Source organism: Phyllostomus hastatus, unplaced genomic scaffold, assembly GCF_019186645.2.
Source record: "Phyllostomus hastatus isolate PE091 unplaced genomic scaffold, TTU_PhHast_1.1 phas_contig_80, whole genome shotgun sequence".
NCBI lineage: Eukaryota > Metazoa > Chordata > Mammalia > Chiroptera > Phyllostomidae > Phyllostomus > Phyllostomus hastatus.
The window spans coordinates 41,764,628-41,783,450 of NW_025333960.1; positions in this window are offsets into that span (position 1 = coordinate 41,764,628).

Here is an 18,823-nt window from a genome sequence, read left to right on the forward strand (position 1 = left end):
ATAAATTCAATAAAAAGAAAATATATTCAGAATAAAAATCTTTGTCCTCCTGAAAAAAATAAAAGACATATGGTTTTAGCCGTGACACATTAAGAGCTTGGAAGTTTTCATTTCCATCAGTACAACAAGAAAAAACTGGACAAACCGAAAACTCAATGACATTTTTTGGGTTCATCAGAGAACTGTGGTTTCAGGGCAAACTATGATCCAGAAATCTAGAGAGGTAGGTGGATTCAGACAATTAGAGTTGAGATCCACTTATTTAGAGCCAAAGTCACCAGAGCCATAAACTGGTATTTACACTTAAATAGTGATTTTGATGAATAGCTGAAGGCCAATTGTGAAGTAGTATAAGAGTGAGAAACTCCTGTCTCTCCATGTGAAGAGCAACTGTGCAGCCGTGTTTAGAGCATGTGCAGTAAAGTAATGTAAATGACTCTGAGACATGCTCAGTAGAGCAATATAAATAACCCTGAAGCATGCACAGGAAGAACACTCCCAAAGCCAGCATGCACAGGAGGGATGTTGGCCAACAAGGGCCTTTGAAAAATGATAAAAACTAAGGATTTCAGCAACAGTTCAACACAACTTCTTTGCGGGACAGTCCACGTTGAGAGTGCCTTGTGACTGGTCATCACCAGACCTCTTGACCTTGAGACTCTGCCTTGCAAGATGCTGACTGTCCTCTGCTGCCTCCCAGATACGAGGGACCATGGCCAGATTTGGACTCTTGGACTATGGGTTCGTTACCCACTTACAGACTGATATTGTTGACATTATATTCATTATTAATCCTGTGTGCATTATTGTATGAATTAAACTGTGTTTGGCAGCATAGCATATTGGTGTGTGTTCTGTGTCATTCCTTGGTGCCGGGACAGTGGAGACCACCACAAGGTGGCCTGACCTATAAGAAGACTGTATGGGAACAGATAAGAGGTCTCATGGGCATTATCACTCAGTTGATTCACTGGAGATTCGTAGCACTGGTGAACAGGGTGGTTGGGTGTCAGGGACTAATTGATTGCTCATGATACCCTGCCATACACACACACTGTCATCCTGCTCTCTAGGGGACAGACTTTTGGGTCAGATGCCTGCTTCATTATGGGGCAGGATCAAATCCTCTTTCCAAATACCACCCCAGGTCTTAGGAAGGGCAGTTAGGGCATCCAAGTATAGTAGGCTCCTATCAATTCCCCATTGCTCTGTGTTTACTTGCTCAGTACTGAGAAGACAGACCTTTGGTTAGAAGAAGTTTAATTTATGAGGTAGGATCTGTTAACTCTAAACAGAGGGAGGCAGTCAAAGAATAATACCACAGTGAAGTGTATCAAAGCTTGTCCTCACAGAGAACACCTTTCTAAAACAGGTCTCTAATAAGCCTAGCCACAAAGGCAATTACAGGCATTGTTCCTACAACTTATAATGCAAATTGGACAGAACACAATAGATTAATTAGAGAACATAGTTTGGATTTGCATTTTGCAGAGAGCAATTGTTTATAATGTGATCAAATTCAGGTACCAGCACCTTGGGATCAGGAAAGAAAGTTGTTGGCAAGATGCACAGACACACAACTTTCCAGTGTCTCAGGCATAACTACTGGGGATATGCTGAGGTTACAGAGAACTGAGTCAGTGGGCAGGGCTCTATGTTTATAGATCACAGAAGAGAACTAAGTTGTGGTCTCAGTTAGGCCCTCTTTGGTGCTCACAATTTCCTTCTAGGTGTTCAGGGTCTAAACCAGCCGAGAAAGCCCCCAAAAGAAGATCCTTGTTCCACCTGAAAAGTCCAAACCTCAGGCCCCACGCCTGCACTGAGGCCACCCCTACACCAGCCACTAAAGAACCACCATCAAAATTTATTTTATTAAAAACGGGATTCCACTATGCCTGCCCCAGACAGCCAAGACAAGGAAGGCCACTCAGTTATGCTTGATCACATCAGTGGGACGGATCAAACACTGGAATTTCCATTACTATGTACTGAGGTACAATTTTGCCTTGAGTCACTTATCAAGCTTGACCATCACCAGAGGGCATTAAGAATAATGGTGGCACTGATTGCCCACTGCTGTATCACAGGGTCTTCATCCCATATCTTTGCTCACACACTGTGCTGTCTTAACACACAGTAGCTTCTGCAGTAGCAGACACATGGGCAATCACAGCAAGAGCATGGCAGTGTGATACAGAGTTCAGAGACATCTGTATAAGAGCCATTAAGAACTGTTGTCCTGCCTAGAAATCATGACAATTATAGAAAAGCATGTTTGTGTGCAAGAGATAATTAAATAAATGAGCTTTACCCTACCCACACCAAAGGTTTCTGCGGGATCCAACTTGGTGGGTCTGAGCTGAGCTTCAGTCAGTATATGGTAGTGGTCAAATCACAATACCTCAGCCAAGAATGCCTGCCGACATACAACTGTTTTCTTGCCTTTGCTGATACAGTTACATCTCATACGAACCATATGATTTCCTGCTTTATAAGTGACTCCATTCCCAGGAATCTAACTTAACACGTATCCTACCACATTACAGATCTTGGACAGATCTGTAGTGTGGACAGATGTTATAGCAATGGTATTATCAACTGGCGAGTATTTCGATGGAATTAAATCTATCCCCACATTTTGCCAGGGCTACGTCATGAAGATCCACAACAGTCCATTGTTGCCATCCAGTTTCAAGGATGTGACAAACGATGCTGTGGGTAAACTGTCCCAGCAACTTAAGCAGACCATGAAAACGTTGTCAGCAACTCTCCCTACTGTTACATTGGAAATTTGTTTGGTAAATGAAGTGTATTTCTTTCTGGAAATTGATCTAGAGACTGGTGTTATAGAGCAATTTACTAAGATGATAGCTGAAAAGAAGGATGCACAATCTTTGTTCAACTATGGATCCTACAAACAAAATGTATTTTCTGCTGAGTACATCTGGGGACATATTCATAAATATTGGTCTTGATCTCCCTGTAAAGTGTCATCTTAAAGACTTGCTCACTGCAAATACATGGCTACAAGAGTTCACATATCATGAATTTCGCAGTATTATCCTTAGTGAGGCACTTAGCCCATTAGACTTAAATCCAGATATCAATGATTTGGTGTCTGATAAATCCATAATTGAATCAAGGAAACACTGGACTTATGAATTTGACATTGCAGCATATAGAGAGAAATAACAGTAGTCATTGTGGTACCTGGCACCACACAGTCTTAAACAACTTGTCAAGGCATCAGTAGATGTCTATCTAGACAATGTACCTACTTTATTGACCCTGTTTTGTACAGGAGACCTCAACTTTGAATTTTGATGGTTTTCAGAAGCTCCCCCTCAGAGAGCTAGAAAAACCCAGGGCAAACAATGAGAGGTGTTTGTTACTGTTCTCATCCTCAAAGAAAAAAGATCTCTAGTGGAAGGGCAGGTACTTTAATGTTCAGCCTTGGATCCTATAGTGTTTCAAGTTGTTGCAGAGAAGAACATTAAGAACCATGGTATGCCTTCCATCGAAACACATTCTATGACTGTGACTTCAACCATATTAAATCATGCTCTTGCCAAACTCTTCCATGTTGTCACATTCTAGGATAGGTTTGTAATTAACTGGACTATTCATCTTGCTACAACTATATCAGGCCAGAGGCCCAACATATATTGTGTTCAAAACTGAACATACTTCTCGGATGTGGACAGTTCTTCAGAATTGGAAGCTTGATACCTAGGTATACTACATTCTTCATACAGGACAGGTTCAACCTTCCACATCAATCCACTGATGAACTATCAGAAGAAGACATGATAACTTGTATACATGGTACAAGATCAGCTGGAGAAGGAATGAGGCAGAAGTTCTGGGCTATTATGACACCATGTTTAGAACTTTGGGTACTTGAGGAGGTTGGGGTCAAGGGAGTTAGGTGAGGAGATAACCAAGCGATTGTTGTCACTTGTAGTCATCAAGACAAGACTCCTGCATGTAGTAGTGTATTGGAGTCCAATAGAAAGCATGCAGAAGCTGTGGGACCTTTTCCTAAAGAGGGAGTATTGTTGGGAAAGTGATTGTCTTTGTGAATATGGAAAGAGACAGAATTTCAAAGGAAATGTTGTTCTGAACTTGTTCAAAATTATGTCCTATATGTCAGCTAGTACTGGTGAAATATTTCTAAACACTTACTCTAAACTCACCTGCACCATTTTATCCTGTGAGGCAGCTGCACAGTTAGATCACCATGGGTAACCATGATTATTGGGTGTGTCTTGTATCATATTGAGTTTACCATTCAAACTGATTCAGATGTTTGGAAAGATGTAAACTGTGCAGTAGCATCAGCCATTATTGGACCACCACTTGGAGGCTTGCCAACTATAGCCATGGTTCTGTCAGCAATTTTCAGAGGAGTTGCCGATCCACTCTCACTGCAAATTGCAGTTATCTGCCCAGGAATTGAAAAAGGAGTATCCTTAGATATAATATGCCAACTGACCCAAATAGCAATTCCACCATCATAGAGGTATATAGCAGTCATTACTGACCCAATTTGCCTGAACATATTGCAGCCACTGAGACCTGAGAAAGTCTTATAGGAGAGGGTTGCGAGTGCTGTGCTTTTTGACACAAGACCTCTAAGGTTATCAAGCTTATTTGCAACATCACAGGGATGGCCTCTGTACTGGCAAATGATCTAGCATTCATGACCTCATTGTATCCACAAATTATGAGTGAGATATTTGAAATGAGCAATGTGGCTTATGGTCTATCATTGTTAGACAAGTTCCAGAAGACAAGTACTGTTATAGCAACCAGCCAACAGCTATGTTTTGATGATCTTGTCTCTGAAAGCAACAAGTACAAGAGAGATATCATGATGTGCCTTATGGGTAAGAGCTCAGTAGATATTTTATCTATTGTTCTTACAGATTGCTGTGCCTGGAGTGCTGATGCATTAGATGATTGACATGGGGCTGGGATCTTGAAGGTATCACAGTGCTCTTTATAGCTGAACAGTTTTGTATTGCCTTAGAGGTTGGTCCATCTGCAATTCATCGAAGTATTGTGTTTTCTACTCTGCAGAAAATAGCCCACATAACTCTTGTGAAAATTGGGGAAGATAGGTTGTGTCTCCCAGGTGGTGCAATCAGCAACTTGCCATCTACTAGAAACAGAGTGATGACTGAGAACCTATTAGCTCTCTTTGATTGGTTCAGAATCAAGGGATAACATTCTAGACAAACCTTATGACTCTATTGAGGAAGCTCCTGAGTGAAAGGGAGTTTAAAGAGTTCCCAGGGAAATTAGAATGGGTGGAACAGTGACACATCGTCTTCCAAGCAAGGCGCAATATAAAGTGGGGTTGTCTGGCAGCACAAATACTGTCAGCACCCTATTGAAATACACCACAGATTTTATGACTAAATACACAAAATCAGATAAGGATTATACCACACATTTTCAGCAGGTATTTGTTCTCGGGTGTAGCTTAATTGCTGCAGCCATTAGTTGCTTTGCAGAATATTTGTGAAGAATGTAGAAGAGACATTCTTCCTGACAGAGTCATATAGGCTATGCACTCAAGAGATTACTACTAGGGAGTGCTTCCTTTATCACCCTCCAGTCTATCAAACCCCCCTAATTTGGTTACTCGAACCCATGGTTCCCCCCAAAAAAAGATCTGTTATGTTGTATATAATGGCTAGGAATTCAAGTATCCTAGTATCCAGGACCTTTGCAAATAAATTAAGAACCAAAACCTACACCTTCCCAGTAACTCAGGGAGGCTATAAGAGTTTAAAAAAAGTGGCTGTTCTCCACCTCTCTAAACCTCCCAACTTCTTTTTCCAAGGAAATGTGAGCAGCACTAAGAATGACTTCAGAAAGTCTTTGCCTTTTTACCATTCCAAGAGGGCAGCATAAAAATTAATTCCCAACTTTCTAAAAATAATTTAAAGTGATATTTATAGAAGAGAGAAGGAACTCAAACATCTCTTTGGATACGTGTGCAATTTTGAAGTATAAATTCCCCTTTGTGTGTAGGGGTCAAATAAACGTGAGTGAAAAGGACTCACCTAATTGGCCACCATGTCTATGTTGCTAGCTCAATGCTAGGCATCAATTTAGTAAAAAAATAACGGAAAACACAAATAGGGCATAGTCTGCTTGTTAATTTCTCTGAAATTTAGAGACATATTGACCCACTCATTTATGTGGGTTTGGAATGAAGTTTTCGGAATGCTTGTAGGTGACCAGTGAAGCTGTTGGTGTAGAAAATCTCAAGAGTGCAGAGAAGAAGAAGATAGAGCACAAAGTCCTGGAAACACTGGCATTTGAGGGGTAGATGGAGAAAGAAGCTCATAAAGGACATGTAAAGGAGAGATCAGAAAAGCATAAGCAAAACCAGAAAACAAAACAAAACAAAACAAAACAGAACAATATTCTAGAAGTGAAGGAAGAAGAGGGCTCCAAGCAAAGGATGATGGGACCTGCTAAATGCCACTAAGAGATGATATTGGCCTTGGTTCCCCTCAGAAAGCAGATCCTAACAGATAGGCTAGCACCCAGTTTACTTTGGGAAGTCATGCCAAGGAAAGAAAGAAACCAACATCAGGTGAACTACCTAGGTGACCCCCCATTAGACAGGAGGGGCTGGACCTCTCTGTACCTTCTCAGAAACTGTGAAGAATATACATCTGAATGGACTGCCTGAGGGATGGAAAAGGAAAGCCTTTTTCCACCAGCTCCAGTCCTCCACTGGTCAAGGTGGGCTGCACAGGATGGGAAGTCTGTTGTACTTTCAGGTTTGTGAATGGTGAGTCCCAGAAGCTCCCCCTCAGAGAGTTAGAGAAACCCATGGCAAACAATGAGAGATTCATGGTATAGGTGATGCAATATTTTCCAGACGCTTTGGCTATTGACCTGCAAGGAACTGATGGCCACAGCAGCGGTAAAGTCTTGGAGCAGACGATGTGAGGCAGAGCACAAGAGCTCTCCAAAGCAGAGGGAACTAAAAATCAGAACAATTTGGTAGAAAGTGGCAAGCCAACTTGGGCAATGCAGGAATACTTTTAGCTCCAATAACCCAGCAATTTAGGACTTCACTAACTTCAGGTATAGCGGAATCCAGAGACTCAACTGATATCTACAACTTCCTTGAATCTTCCATTAATTTTGCTTCCTTTTTATTGGCTTCATGTTTAGCAAGATTTCTCCAAAGTAGAAAAATGGCATATGGAAGTTTCAAGTCATGTGGTGTTTACAGGTCACACTCGCATGAGTAAAAGTACCCTTCTCCTCTATCACTAATATCAGTCCCTTAAAAATAACTGATTGATGTCCTTGGATCATATGCTCATTTGATGTCTAATTCTTGTGTCCAAGGTGATGGGTTGTGCCTCTGCCATGTCTTCTGTTGTGACCTTTCAAGCAGGGCTTTTTAATTGATTAGCTCAACAGTAGAAGCCACTGAGGGGTAGCTAGAAAAAAGGAGAAGTTGAGGAGAAACAAATAGGCATAAGACATGCCCTGTGTATGCGATGTGGGAAGGAAAGTGATCAGGGTGTTGTTAATATGGAATCACTGCGTGACCTGACTCCTAGTCTGATCTCTGTTTCTTATCAGTACTGGGGTGTTGGATAAATTACCTGATCTCTTTGAATCTCAGCTTCTAATCTAAAATGAAAGTGAAACCAGTCGATTTCCTTCTTTTTTTTAAACGACTGTTTCCTTTAAGAAATTTTCAATGTTAACCATATAAAAAGCATCCAGGTCCAGAACTTGGAACTGCCACAATCAGCATTCTTGTGGGTGTGATGGTCGTTAGAATTTCCTTCTTTCTTTGAGACAAGTGCTGAGCTCACTGATGAACTCTGCTTCAAAGCCACCATAAACTCAAGTGATATTCTTAATCAAAAACCTCCATAAGCATCAATTCGTGTACCCCGTTTGTGTATCAAAAGCAAATCCAATATCTGCTCTACAGCATACACGGCATTGACAAGGGTTAATATAGACATCATTTCACTTAACACTGTTAACCCCTTTAGGTACCTAGAAATCAAACTTCCTTAAAGCTTTTCAACAGATGTGGTTGTTCCTCGAGTCATAGAAGCATCCAAGTATTATTTGCTACTATTGCTCTTCGCAAAGCTCTCTCATCAAAGTCATGCGTTTCAGAGACGAATTAAAAAAACATTGTGCACCGAATCTCTACATAGGCTCTCTACTTTTTCTCTCAGCTTTTTATGCCGGTACTGCCATCAGTCCCACCAAAGGTTTCAAAAGTTCAAACCCCTTCTGGTTTCATATCATAGCCTTGCATTCAGTGTTGCTATGCCTTCATGGAAGAAAGAAGGGTGGAGAACAAGGGGACATCTGCTGTCAGTGACCCAGCAGGTGCGGTTTGAGATCGTATTCTTCATTGCGAAAGTATGTAGACAGAAGCAACTCAATGGCAGAGTATTTACAACGCCATGAAATGCTTCTTTCATAGAATTTGAAACAACACTAACCACAGAGATTAAATGGAGGCTTTCTATTGTACCTTGTGGTTGGGAGAGAAACAATATGAAAAATATAAGCAAACATAAAATACTGTATACCATAATTTCCAAAGAAGAAAATTTCTTAAGGAAAAAAAAATCATATGATGGAGTTTAAATTAAAACAAGGAGGGCCCTGGCTGGTGTAGCTCAGTGGATTGAGCACGGGCTGTGAACCAAAGCATCTCAGGTTCAATTCCCAGTCAGGGCACATGTCTGGGTTGCAGGCCATGACCCCAGCAACTGCACATTGATGTTTCTCTCTCTCTCTTTCTCCCTCCCTTCCCTCTCTAAAAATGAATAAATAAAATCTTTGAAAAATAAAAAAAAAGATGGTCTCCCTTTAAAAAAAACAAGGAGGAAAGACTATAAATTTAACTAATAAATTTATATTAAACATTAAATAATTTATTTGAGTGTCCAGAGGTAAATTGTACCAGCAGAACCTGTTTGGTAGCAGCTACACTTATATTGATTTGCCTATCTGCAAACATTTCACTTTTAATCACTCAATATGTCAATCCTTTAACAAACTTCAACATTCCTTTGCTTCTCTTTTTCTAAATTAAAAATGTCCGAAACACTAATAAACATACTGCATACTGAACACAATAATTCTGAAAATGTTAGTACAGAAGTATTCTTATAACACTCTTACTATTGTTTTAGGAAACTCTGCGTTTTCTCCAGTAGATTCCAACCAGAACCCTGGTCTGAGTTCTCTAGCCAGAAGCACTGGGACCCGTGTTGTGGCCAACACCTGCTCTACGCCCCTGCCAGGTTTCGCTGTCACACCATCTGACCCGCAGACTCAACCGAGAGGAGTAGCCAAGGGAGGGCAATAAGAGACAGAAATAGAAACATCTAATAAGAGCATCTGCATGTTCCATCTCACCATACAGTAACCCCCTTGGGCTGCTTTTTCCTAATTAAAGAAAAACTCTTTCTGCCACTTTGCTCTAGTGAGGAGCGCAATTTCATCAAGACAGGCAACTTGTATTCATTTTTCCTGTAGGCACATCATAGCTGGAGTCATTAACATTTCAAAGTTTCTCATTTTAGACAGAGCAGCATTGAGTTATTTTCGATCTATAAGCAGCCCAGGGCACAACTTGATTCATCCGAATTCATTCATTCAGCTTTTATGGAGTGGTGATTTTGTGCGAGGCACAGGCAAGGATCCTCCAGGGAATATAAAGAAGAACAAGACATGATTCCTATCCTCAATGAGTTTAGCATCTAGCTCAGGAGATGAAATAAGTACCACGTGTGCAATTGTTGAATACTGTAGATCAAAAGTGTAAAAAACCAAAAATTCCATAAAGCAGACATAAAAAAATGCTATTTAAGGTCATAAAAGGCAAAATTTAATCCTAGCTGTCAGGGAGAACAGTATAGTTTGGGAAGGACAACTTTGTGTAGATGGCATTCCATACATTTGATTTACTTTTCAAAATTTTTATTTATTGATCTTAGTGTGAGATGAAAGGAGTGGAAGAGAAACATCAATTTGTTGTTCCACTTATTTATGCATTCATTGGTTAATTCTTGTATGTGCCCTGACTAGGGATCGAACCTGCAACCTAGGCATATTGGGATAACCCTCTAACCAACTGAGCTATGTGGACAAGATTCCATGCATTTGATATCTTAAAAATATACTGGGTGCATACTAATCATTTGCCAGGCACTGTGCTTGGTGTTTGGGCTGGATCTTGAGAGAGGCTGTGAGTTTGGGCTACAGCACAGCAGATTGGGAGTCTGGGGGTATGGTAGTCAGTAATGTGCTACACTACCAATACAAACCTATAAAAAACAATGCAGTATAATTGCTATCAAAAGAGTTCTGCTGGTAGCTCTTACTGGCTCATGAGAGCCAATTATTAAACATTCAAGAATTTTGTAAGCAGTTGACCAATCCTTGGTTCAAATCACCATTGTGGGAATTTGCCGTGGAAATCAGCAAACACTACAACTCAGAGATTCAGGGTTCACCCCTCCACTCCCAAATCCCTGACCAGAAAGAACTATTTGTTAAACTTGTCCTGGCCTGGATATGTTCCAGGAGGGAATACAAAAGATAATCCATTAATTATTCATATGCTTTCCAGCAATTACCTTGCTGGTCTATGGTTTTTCCCACCTATAGGAAGTTGGATACTTAAGGTTCTTCATACTCCAACGTCCTGTTATCTATAGAGGGAGAAGTGGAGTGAAGCCAGATGATTGAAGGGCTAATAAGAATCAGGGCATTTCTCTGTCCCGCCTGATTGGTGTTGGGCAGGTGCTCAGGGAGAAGTGCTAATGAGCATCGATCTCCAGGCTGTAATGAGGGGTTGCCCCGTCAAGCCTCTCCGTGGGAGTGCTGTTTACCCCGCTATGAGGTTGTTTGAAGTGGCAGAATAGAGCCCTGAGCTGGAGAAATCGGGAGCCCTCTCTCATTCTGTCCTCCCTGCTGGGTCTCCGTGGGACCCCAGGGCAAGTCATTTAACCTCTCTGTGCCTGGCGGGCTTCACCTGCAAATGAGGCTCCCTCTCTTTTCCTCCCGCCCAGCGTGAGTGCTGTGTGGAGCATCCACGCACCACGCTCAGGTTGTCTGTGGGTGTCGGCAAGCAAAGTATTGTGCGAATATAAAACACGGATGTCTTATTTGCCCAGGAGGGGAAGAAGGCCTTGGAGACCCGGTCAACTGTGTAACAGCGTCAGGTAGCCTGAATGGCATCTGGATATAGAGATGATGGATACTACTTGACTGCCTCTTTTTGAGCCTTTCTAACTAGATTTCCCTGTTTGTTTTTCATATTTAGTTAAATGTGTTGGGGTGACATTAGTTAACAAGGTTATATAGGCTTTGAGGGCACAGTTCTATGATACATCATCTGTATACTGCATTGCATGCCCACCCCCAAAGTCAAGTCTTCTTTTGTCACCAAGTATTTGAGCTCCCTTCCCCTCTATACTACCTCCCACCCCCCTTCCCTCTGGTAACCACCAGACTGTTGTCTGTGTCTGTGAGTTCTGTTTATTTTTCTTGTTTGTTCATTGGTTGCTTTCAGTATTATATCCCACATGTGACAAAAGCGGAGTGGTATGTGAAGGGATGCGGTGAGCTATGGAGAGGAAGAAGGCTTCTTCTCCCTTCACTAACATGTCCTAGCAGGCTTCAAGGGTAACTTCTTGTTCATCAAGCAGTGGCTTCCTTTCCTCCAAGAAGTTTCCCAGGACGACACATGGGTTCAGATTCCTTGGGACAGCCTTTGATTCCTTCAGCAAAGCAACTCTGTGAGTCACAGATGAGTACTCCAGGCATTCATGAAACTGGCAACGGTGACATTCAAAAATGATTAACCTTGGAATGAGCATTGGGTCCAAATATCAGCCCTGCCATCCACTGATCGATGTGAGTCAGGTCACCTCCATCTAGCCGCACTTGAATTTCTCATCAGCGACGGGAGATTGTGTCAGCCCTGGCCTGTGCATCTTTGTCCTCAGATGCATCTCTGACCTTCCCCCTACTCTGCTTCACATTGGAAGGGTTCCCTTTGCCAGTGGCAGACTCCCAGGTGGCCAGGTCAGCTGGCTTCTGAGTAGGTCTGGCTACGGGGAGGACTTGGGAGGGGACAGGAAGGTGGGTGGAGAGGAGAAGCAGGAGGCCACTCTGCCCTCTCTCAGGTGCTTTCTCTACAGTGGCAGAGTCTGCTTTGTGATTCTACCTACCCTGAGAATGTGACCGTGACCCTGGCCCCCGGCTCCTGGCATCTCACCTTCCCTCTTTGCTCCTCACTGTCCCCCTGCTTCGGCCAGTATCTGTGCTGCTTCTGTTTCTTGCTTCCTTGGTTATCAATATTGGAAGCCATTTGTTTCTCTGACAAGATTCTGACTGAGAGAGAGTTGATAATATGCCATGCCTGTTTTACAAGGATGTTGGGGGATTTCAAGAAGATCCTATTTAGTTCTTTATCAGGGTAAGTAATCAATAAATGTCCATAGGGCCCAACCTGTTAACAAATCTTCTTTTGCCCTTTGAACTTCCAAACATCCTTCAAAGCTCCATGCAGATGGTATTTAACTTCCTGAAGTTTTGCCCATCCCTAATCAGAGAGGATTTCTCTCACAGCACTTCATGCGTCTCCAAGAGAATTTAGCATATTCTGCCAAGTAGTTAATTATTGGTAAATTTTCCACCTTCTACTGATCTGTAGGTTCTTGCTGCCTCTCCTATCTTTCTTTTTCCCAAATCCCCAAATAGAAAAGGTACTTACAAATATTTGTGGAACTGAATTGAGTAGGAGTGCCCTTCTTGTTACTTTCTCTGCAACTTGTTTCCTGTAATTTGAGGGGCTGCGATAGAGAGTGCGACTGACTCCCCAAATCAAGTGTTAGATGAATTCTTGATCCAGTTCCTCATAACAGAAGTTTTTTGAAGAGTGCATTTGTCCAATAGCTGGTTTGCTTTTTAAATTTCAGAAACCCATCAGATATTTCATCTCTCCTAAATCCAGTAGCTGTTCCATACTGAAGACAACAGATCCAAATGCACGGGGTATGATCCAAGCAAGTGTTTGTTTTTGTAAATGAGTAACCGAGAGTAAGAGGTTTATTTGTGTTACCATGTGGGATCCATGAGCTCTATATAACCATAGAGCTATATATAGGGTTATCTATATAACCATATAACTAGTGTCTGGAACTGTGCCTGTCTTATTATAGATGCTTAATAAATAATCATTGAGTGCTTAAATATACATGTGTTTTGGGTGAGATTTCAGAGAAAATCACATGTCTGTAGTTATCCTCCAGAAACCATTTGCTCATGGAAATTTCAAATTGATTTTTTTCTCTTTTTCACATAGTCTCATTTATGACTTTAGTTTTAATTTTAAGAGAAACTCACCCTTAGGCTCTTTTTTCCTATTTTGCTAATTTTTTTTTCTTACTCAAATGTGTTATCTATGATTTGGCCTCTGAAAAGCTTCTCAAAAATGTGGTGTGATTTGGATCATTTCTGAGATGTTAGTGGTAGAAGAGTGGGCAATAGAAGACAGCCGTGCTGTGGATGGAATGACTTGTTTTCTTTATGCTAACTCGCCCAGCCCTCCTCCCTCCCCCTTCTCCATTTCACTCTTCCCACCAGTGCTCCCTGTCCCTCTCCCCCAACACCTCCACCCCAAACTACCCTGCAGCAGTGGTCGAGGAGAAGGCTGTTGAGGGTGATTGATTATGGAACTTACAAATGAAAGGGGTCCCAGAGTTTAATCTCGTACATATCTCTAGATGTATAGAATAGCTAATGAGGCCAAGAACAAAGCAACCCACTTGAGCTCACAAAAGAAGTTAGCAGAGGAGCCAGAATTGGGGGTTTCCTAATTCCCAGTGGACCAGCCAGCAGGGACAGTAATTTAATATTGCCCCTGGCAGGGTCCAACCTGTGCCTCTCCAGTTCTCCCCTATCCCAGCCCTGGCGGTCCCGCCAGTGAAAAATAAAATTAATTTGTAACAGTCTGGATATAGTAGCCACTCTAGATTTTCCCACTCTGACACTCCAGCTTTCAAAACCTGTCTTATTCTTGTAGAGAAAATTCACCCTGCAAAAAAGGGTTCAATTAGCTTAGGCAGTATTTTTCTTAACTTCCCCGAGCCTTAGAGGGTTGGACTAAATTTCCCTGGAGACAGGGGCCAGGCTTCTGTCAGCTTTTTTCATCTCCCCGTAGGTCCCCGAGCCAGGGCTCCGTTCACGACTGTTCCTTTTCACTGAGTGTCCTTGCCGAGATTTATGATACAGCAAAGCAGAAAAGAGCCACGTCAACTGTCTTGTGAAGGAAAATGAGATTCTGCTAAATTTAAGGAGACTTTAAATGAATAAAAAGATCAGCAGGTTAAATACTATGAAGTAGGATAATAGATTAATTTTAGAAAATACAGAAGTCATCTTAATTATAGGTACAAGAGAATGAAAGCTGGATAAATCCCATATAGCCTTTTTATTGGCCATGACATAATTAAATGACTGTTCGTTTTATAGACCAGGCTACGTCTTTGACAGAGACACTGAATATTGGGAAATCATCCACTCTGGGTCCTTAACCTGAAACAGATTCATTCTTATCTAAAAGGAGCCAAAAATATTCAGGCCAACATTAACTCTCTGAGACAAATCATGATCTCTGGGAAGAGATTTCTCCATTTAAAAACAAAAACTCGTGGAAGCTGGGGTATGTCAGTTACAGTACAGAGTCACTCACTCCAGATACAGTGGTGGCGGAGTCAAGCAACGAATGGGAAAGGTTTAGCCCACGCTTGTCATATCCATCTGGCCCACCGCACGCCCCATTCTGTGATGTGGCCCACTGATGACAGTTTTCTCCATTGAGTGAAGTGTAGCTTCAGGACTATCTTCCTCGTTCTCCCCTTTCACCGAGAAAGTGCAGGTACCATCACACAAGGCCGTTACACAGTTTAAATCAGTGCCCATGAAATGGAGCACTGTTTATTGGGCATGCTACACTTCCATCTGGGTATCTGCTACCTGGACATCTCTCTCAGCAGCTGCCCTCGGCCTAGTTCACCCTTCCCAGCCGTTCAGCTCCTGACACAGGTGTCATCACTGATTTCTCTGTCCTTGGTTTTCACATCCAATATGTCACCGAGTGTTCTTCCTTGACACCATTTTTCATAAGCCTTTTTCCCTCCACGTGTCCATCAGCACCACTCAGTAGTTATTCTCAGTTTCTTGACAGTACCACCGACTTTTAAAGAATGTTTTCTTTGTCTCCAGCATTTTTCTCCCATTCCATCCCACATATTTCATACCTATCACACGTTTTGATTCATTCAGCCCACATTTATTAAACCTGTATTTTATGTCTGGAGCCAAGTGAACAAAGATGAAAAACTCATGGACCGTCGCCTCAAGCGACTCAGGCTAGAGTGAAACAGAGACCCAGGGGCAGTGGGATGCAATGGTAAAGAGTGTAGTTAAAGGGACTTGATTCCACTCCTGGCTCTGATGCTTCCCAGCTATGTGGCTCTGTGCACTTAAAGTGTTTCTCGCTTGCAAAATGGAGGTAATGATAGTAACTACCTCATAAGTTTGCCAAGAGACTGCAATGAGGTAATACAGGTGAGCACTCACAATAGTTCTTGACACACAATAAACAATAAATAGTAGCTGTTATTATAAAGCAATGCCTCTCAAACTTTCTGTGATTAAGAACCATTTTCTTTTTGTTTAATTTCCAATACATTCTCAGCCTATTTGTGGCTTTACTGTGCATGTCTTATATGAAACTTGCACAACATGCAACTCAACACTTGCTTTTGACGACATGCAAATTGGTCTATAATCTGTTCAATGAGATGAGTCCATCGCTTCAATGTCTGGAAGCCAGGGCTGTATCACATCATGGACCCATCACACAGTTCATGGGCCAGAACCCAGCCCTGGATGACAGGGACTGAGTAGCAGTGAAATAAAGTACAGCTTTGATGATCACATTCTTGCTCATAAGTGGCTCCCCGTGAGCCAATGAAAATCATTAATTTGACATTTAAGAACCTTCACATTCAGGCCACATCCTTCTGTTCAAACTCCACGTGTCGTGACTCCCCTTACAAACATGAGGCTGTAGTCCAGAAGTTTTTAATATGGCTTTGGGGCAAGGTCTGGGGCAGAAGACGCAAAATAATTCACTCTATTTCATCTTTTTCAAAGACTTCTGACTATTTGAAATTGTCTTGCTTTTTTAATATCTCTGTTTCCTTGGGGACTTAACTTGGTCTCATGGGTTACTATGTTTCTACTGCCTAAAACAGTATGCGGTATATAATAAGTGTTCAGTGAATGCCCATTGGGTGAATAAGTGAATGACAAAGATTCTACTGTGAAACACATGTAAAATTCAACCTACTAGACATATTACTCAACTATTAATGCTTAACATTTGGAATTTCTTGATTTTATCAAGAAGCAGTTCCTCTCCTTTGACCTAGAATGACATTTGCTTCCCATCCTTCATCCTCGTCATTGCATTTTTGGTTACTAGTAATGCACTAAAACTCAACTGAATGACTTCTCCCAGTATGGCCTCCATGAAGCCTTCTTCTGACTTTCCATTTTACTGTATGCTTGGTCTATGACAGTACTTACAAACATGTTTTATTATTTATGCTTTATGCCTTGTACTAGATCAGAAGGCCACAGGGGTAAGAGTCTGGCATAATTCATGTTTTTGTTTTCTAAAGGGTTTAACACAGTATTTAATAGGTAGCAGGGACCTAATGCTGAATTATATGTATTACAGCCAAATTCCTTAGACTCCAGTTATGTCTCAAAAACCAGTTCAAGTTTTGCTTCCTTCACGAATATTTTCACTGGCAAAAGTATATCTGTTCTGTAAATCCTTATCGCCTTTTTGATGTTTCTCTTTTCATTAGCATTTAAAAATTTCATTCATGGCTTTATTTCTTTAACAAATATTTATGTTTTGATATTGTGTGGAGGGAATTCTTATAGATATCAGGGCAGATAATGAATAAGAAAATTCCTGCCTTCAATAAATGTGCGACAGAATTTTCAGTATGCACTTCTAGTGGTACGTGCATGCTATTACTGTTGTTGTTTTCCACAAGTCAAGTGTATTCCCACGTCCTGGCCTCTTGAAGACAAGGAATCATTGTGAGCCTTCTATATGGCATAGCTTAGACTTAAGGTCCTAGCACATGCTCAGTACAAAAGGGATTGGTTGGTGTTCCACACACATATACTCGCACACTCACAAGGCACAAGACCATTTTCTCTTATGAGAAGGCTATTATCGGTCTTTTGTAGTGAAGTGTGAGAACCCTGCGACACTGACACTACGGACTGCTAATGCAAGTGAGGTCTGACAATGTTGGTGTCCTCACCTGAAAAGAAATCCTGTAATAATAACCCATGCTCCACAGAGTGCTTAAATCTGCTGCAATGAGGAATAATTAGATGCAAATAGAATGTGATAGGAAACATTTACCAGTCAGGTAGAGTAAAAACTTTGTTAATTTGAAGTGCAAGGAACCAGAAAAATGAGTTCTGAATTAATTGGGTTTGGGCTATCTGATATTTTTATTAAAGGCTATTTGTCATTGAGGCAATAACAGCTGCTACTTGAATGTGTCAGGGTCGGCTCTCTGAGGGCTCACTGTCGAGCTGTGATTTCTTACAGCAGTGATGTAATGAATGTGCTTCACGACCACCTTTTGCAGTTGGATATACGAACCTAGCCATTTGACCAGATTTTCACTAGCAACCCAAGTTTCCACCTCTCAGGTTTTGTTTGATTTCATTCCTATCTTAATGACTCTGCCACAATCTGTGACTCTTTCCAACTGAATTCTCCCCTTTCTCATAGCAGACAGAATTGATGGGTGCCTTTCAAGCTACCAGAGCAAAAGGGCATCGCTTGTCAACTTCTGTTTACCGGGCCATTTTAATATGTTTAATTGCATGGCTGATCTATCTCTTGATTTGCATGATAAATACCAAAGAAATCTATCCATTAGAAAGTATGGAAGAATAATACCACTAAGTTCTTGACCGAGGTAGAAACTTCTTTGGCACTATTCTAAATCACTTTTGAAAGGCGATATTCCTAATACAAAATTCAAGGCTACCTGTGGTGTTTTCTAAGTAGGCAAAACAAAGAACCCATTAGAATGTGTTCATGAGTCATGATAAATCTGAAAACTTTCCTTTGATGCCTTCGTTAGGCAAAGAGAAGTGACAGCTCTCTGGCAGAAACTGAGGTTTGCTTATTCTGCTCAGCCGAGTCTATCAACAGCCTCAGATTTAATAAGGAAGACAAGGTAACTATACATGAAAGGTAACAGCATGTAAACAGGCCTACAGTAATGTACTGCACGCATCAAGTCAATGATAGCGACAATGCTTGTCAGAATCTTGGAAGGGGTCCTGATGTCACGTGAGGGCAGAACTCACATGATGGAACCAAATTTCAAATCATGTCGTAAGTGCCAAATATACACTTACTGCACAATTCATAGGCTCTCTTACTATGGCGAAGCTGATTTAATCATCAATGACATCTTCGTATTTTATTTATTAACATGCATCTTCTTGTCATACTGGCAACATTTCTCCTGTTCTTCATTTAAGTTACTTCAAAGCCTCATAGTCTTTCAAAGCTGGGGGGATCTGCCAGGGGGTGGTCTACCAGATTGGAGTCCTGGTCCCTTGACTCTCTCCTGGTCAGAACTGCTAGGGTGTCCTTTATCTTCCCCCATCA